The following is a 5,000-nucleotide window of genomic DNA, read 5'->3' on the forward strand; positions in this document are numbered from 1 at the left end:
AGAGAGGGGTGGGGGAGAGAGTGCCCCCCCCCCATTAGGGGCGAGTTTATGCAGTCATCAGAGTTTATACCTAACCTCATGATGCTTTATTAGCCGGATAGGCTGTCTGACCTCGCCCCCAGTCCCTACTCCTTCCACTGGATTCTTCTTATACCCTCTTTTTCTTCGTGCCCCCCCCCCCCCCCCCCCCCCCCACGCAGGGAGGGTTCCAAGAGGGAGGAGGGAGGGAGGGAGTCCCGGGGCCGTGAGAGAGAGAGAGCCTCATTAGCTGCTAGGTTCACCTCATTAGCTGCTAGCTAACGCGTCAGACCTTTTACATTCTTTAGAGGATTGAAACCTCAGGGCCTTTAACCCCCGTTCACCGTTTACACTCAACGATCCTTCCGAACAAAACCCTTACACATCTGTCCGTCCAACTGACCCCCGAGATACCTAACACGCAGATTAACACGTCAGCGGTGATCGGCGTGTCATAGAGGAGTCACAAAGACGGGCAAAATAGAGTGGTTGAATAAAAAATACTCACTCAATTGGCCGTGATTTAACGTAGCACACAATGATGCCAAGCCCATGCAAAGTCCAGTGGCCCAAGCAAACAAATAAGATAGATCTGGCTCGGCGTTCCTCATCTCCACATCGTCACCCAGCACGCCGACGCCCAATAACAATTCCCCCGCAAATTGTGCACCTCGAGCGGCAGTACTTTAAACGGCGCCGTCTTCGGCGTGGACGGCATGAACCAAGTCGGCAAGCATCGTCACCCAGCACACAGACGTCCACTAACAATTCCTCCCCCCTGCAAATTGCGCGCCGCGAACGGCAGTACTTTCAAGTATGCCGCCTTCGGCGGGGACATCGTGAACCAAATCGGCAGGCAGGCGTCGTCAGCCGGTCGACCGACCCCCAGTTGCATTGCCCCAACGGCCATTGTGCACTTCGAACAGAACAGTGCTTTTAAAATATTCCGCCTGCCGCGTGTACATCATGAAACAAATGGAAAGGACGAACCGGGCGTGCAACCGATGCACGGAGAGTGACAGGTCGTCAAGCAAGTCCGTGGCAATCCGTCGGCCGACTCGGCCGCGGCCAGCAGAGGCGTTTTGGCCCGGGCGCGCCGAACTTTGCGCGCCCTCGGTATGCGTAACACTAGCACATGCCTTCAAAACTCACTACAAAATAACCCCAAAGTATGCCGCCTTCCCCGTGGGCCTTGTTACCAATATCTTGCCCTGCTTCCTGATGCCCTTATGGGGTCGGCTCTGTTCTTGCAGAACCCTCAGGTGGTGCAGAGTCTGGGCCATTTTATCAATATCTTGCCCTGATTCCTGATGCCCTTATGGGGTCGGCTCTGTTCTTGCAGAACCCTGAGGTGGTGCAGAGTCTGCGCCTTGTTATCAATATCTTGCCCTGCTTCCTGAAACCCTTATGGGGTTGGTTCTGTTACAAAACCCTCAGGTGGTGCAGAGTCTGGGCCACTTTATAAATAACTCTGCCTGCATTAGGGTCAGGGTCAGGGTTAGGGTTAGGGTTAGGGTTAGGGTTAGGGTTAGGGTTAGGGTTAGGGTTAGGGTTAGGGTTAGGGTTAGGGTTAGGGTTAGGGTTAGGGTTAGGGTTAGGGTTAGGGTTAGGGGTAGGGGTAGGGGTAGCGGTAGGGGTAGGGGTAGGGGTAGGGGTAGTTTGAACTACTGCCGCTCCAGGCGCGCACTGTGCGTGGGTAATTTTCAGTGGGCGTCGGTGTGCTGGGTGACGATGCCGCCCAGACTCTGCACCACCTGAGGGATCTGCAAGAACAGAGCCGAACCCGCAAGGGTATCGGGAAGCAGGGCAAGATATTGATAACAAGGCCCAGACTCTGCACCACCCGAGGGTTCTGCAAGAACAGAGCCGACCCCATAAGGGTATCAGGAAGCAGGGTGAGATAGTGACACCATTTGTAAAACCGGCAAATCCCACCCAGGAAACATTGCAAAAATTGGCCTCTAATGCTGGAACGTGGGTAAAGCCAAACAAACACGACACGTTTTAAAAGAACGTTACTAAAACAGCCTGGGATATGCCCATGACAAAGGATAGGCCGAACCTCACCAGAAAAAAAGAGAGGGAGACCACGGCAGAGCTGAGGGATAAACATGAGATGGTGATAAAACCAGCAGACGAGGGGAGCAGTAGGGTTACAAATTAATGTCAATATGGGGCCTGCTCCCACTGGGTAATAGACAAAAACATAGAACAGGGTGACAGGAGAGACTGGATAGCACAGAGGATAACCCGTGAGCGAAATAATGGGGTGTATGCAGTTCAATGTAAGGAGTGTACCTTACGGTACATAGGCGAAACAGGTAAAACAGCCTCAGCGGTGATCGACGTGTCAAAGAGGAGTCACAAAGACGGGCAAAATAAAGTGGTTGATTATAGACAATAGACAATAGACAATAGGTGCAGGAGTCGGCCATTCAGCCCTTCGAGCCAGCACCGCCATTCAATGCGATCATGGCTGATCACTCTCAATCAGTACCCCGTTCCTGCCTTCTCCCCATACCCCCTCACTCCGTTATCCTTAAGAGCTCTATCCAGCTCTCTCTTGAAAGCATCCAACGAACTGGCCTCCACTGCCTTCTGAGGCAGAGAATTCCACACCTTCACCACTCTCTGACTGAAAAGGTTCTTCCTCATCTCCGTTCTAAATGGCCTACCCCTTATTCTTAAACGGTGGCCCCTTGTTCTGGACTCCCCCAACATTGGGAACATGTTTCCTGCCTCTAATGTGTCCAATCCCCTAATTATCGTATATGTTTCAATAAGATCCCCCCTCATTCTTCTAAATACCAGTGTATACAAGCCCAATCGCTCCAGCCTTTCAACATACGACCGTCCCGCCATTCCGGGAATTAACCTAGTGAACCTACGCTGCACGCCCTCCATAGCAAGAATATCCTTCCTCAAATTTGGAGACCAAAACTGCACACAGTACTCCAGGTGCGGTCTCACCAGGGCCCGCTACAACTGTAGAAGGACCTCTTTGCTCCTATACTCAACTCCTCTGGTTACGAAGGCCAACATTCCATTGGCTTTCTTCACTGCCTGCTGTACCTGCATGCTTCCTTTCATTGACTGATGCACTAGGACATCCAGATCTCGTTGAACTCCCCCTCCTCCTAACTTGACACCATTCAGACAATAATCTGCCTTTCTACTCTTACTTCCAAAGTGAATAACCTCGCACTTATCTACATTAAACTGCATCTGCCATGTATCCGCCCACTCACACAACCTGTCCAAGTCATCCTGCAGCCTTATTGCATCTTCCTCACAATTCACACTACCCTCCAGCTTAGTATCATCTGCAAATTTGCTAATGGTACTTTTAATCCCTCCGTCTAAGTCATTAATGCATATCGTAAATAGCTGGGGTCCCAGCACCGAACCTTGCGGTACCCCACTGGTCACTGCCTGCCATTCCGAGAGGGACCCATTTATACCCACTCTTTGCTTTCCGTCTGTCAACCAATTTTCTATCCATGTCAGTACCCTACCCCCAATACCACGTGCCCTAATTTTGCCCACTAATCTCCTATGTGGGAGCTTGTCGAAGGCTTTCTGAAAGTCGAGGTACACCACGTCCACTGACTCTCCCCTGTCAATTTTCCTAGTTACATCCTCAAAACATTCCAGTAGATTTGTCAAGCATGATTTCCCCTTCGTAAATCCATGCTGACTCGCAATGATCCTGTTACTGCTATCCAAATGCTCAGCAATTTCGTCTTTTCTAATTGACTCCAGCATCTTCCCCACCACTGATGTCAGACTAACTGGTCTATAATTACCCGTTTTCTCTCTCCCTCCCTTCTTAAAAAGTGGGATAACATTTGCTATCCTCCAATCCACAGGAACTGATCCTGAATCTATATAGAACATTGAAAAATGATCTCCAATGCTTCCACTATTTCTAGAGCCACCTCCTTAGGTACCCTGGGATGCAGACCATCAGGCCCTGGGGATTTATCAGCCTTCAGTCCCATCAGTCTACCCAAAACCATTTCCTGCCTAATGTGGATTTCCTTCAGTTCCTCCATCACCCTAGGTTCTCCGGCCCCTAGAACATTTGGGAGATTGTGTGTATCTTCCTCAGTGAAGACAGACCCAAAGTAACGGTTTAACTCGTCTGCCATTTCTTTGTTCCCCATAATAAATTCCCCCGTTTCTGTCTTCAAGGGACCCACATTTGCCTTGACTATTTTTTCCCTCTTCACGTACCTAAAAAAACTTTTGCTATCCTCCTTTATATTATTGGCTAGTTTACCCTCGCACCTCATCTTTTCTCCCCGCATTGCCTCTTTAGTTAACTTTTGTTGCTCTTTAAAAGAGTCCCAATCCTCTGTCTTCCCACTCTTCTTTGCTATGTTATACCTCCTCTCCTTAATTTTTATGCTGTCCCTGACTTCCCTTGTCAGCCACAGGTGTCTCTTACTCCCCTTAGAGTCTTTCCACCTCTTTGGAATAAATTGATCCTGCAACCTCTGCATTATTCCCTGGAATACCTGCCATTGCTGTTCTACCGTCTTCCCTGCTAGGGCCTCCTTCCAGTCAATTTTGGCCAGCTCCCGCCTCATGCCTCTGTAATCCCCTTTGCTATACTGTAATACAGACACTTCCGATTTTCCCTTCTACCTTTCCATTTGCAGAGTAAAACTTATCGTGTTGTGATCACTGCCTCCTAACGGCTCTTTTACCTCTAGTCCCCTTATCAGATCAGGATCATTAAAAACACTCACTCTATTGGCCGTGATTTAACCTAGCACACAGTGTTGCAAAGCCCATGCAAAGTCCAGTGGGCCAAGCAAACAAATAAGATAGATCTGGCTCGGCGTTCCACATCTCCACATCGTCACCCAGCACGCCGACGCCCATTAACAATTCCCCCGCAAATTGTGCACCTCGAGCGGCAGTACTTTAAACGGCGCCGTCTTCGGCGTGGACGGCATGAACCAAGTCGGCAAGCA

Source organism: Rhinoraja longicauda, unplaced genomic scaffold, assembly GCF_053455715.1.
Source record: "Rhinoraja longicauda isolate Sanriku21f unplaced genomic scaffold, sRhiLon1.1 Scf000281, whole genome shotgun sequence".
Classification (NCBI taxonomy): domain Eukaryota; kingdom Metazoa; phylum Chordata; class Chondrichthyes; order Rajiformes; family Arhynchobatidae; genus Rhinoraja; species Rhinoraja longicauda.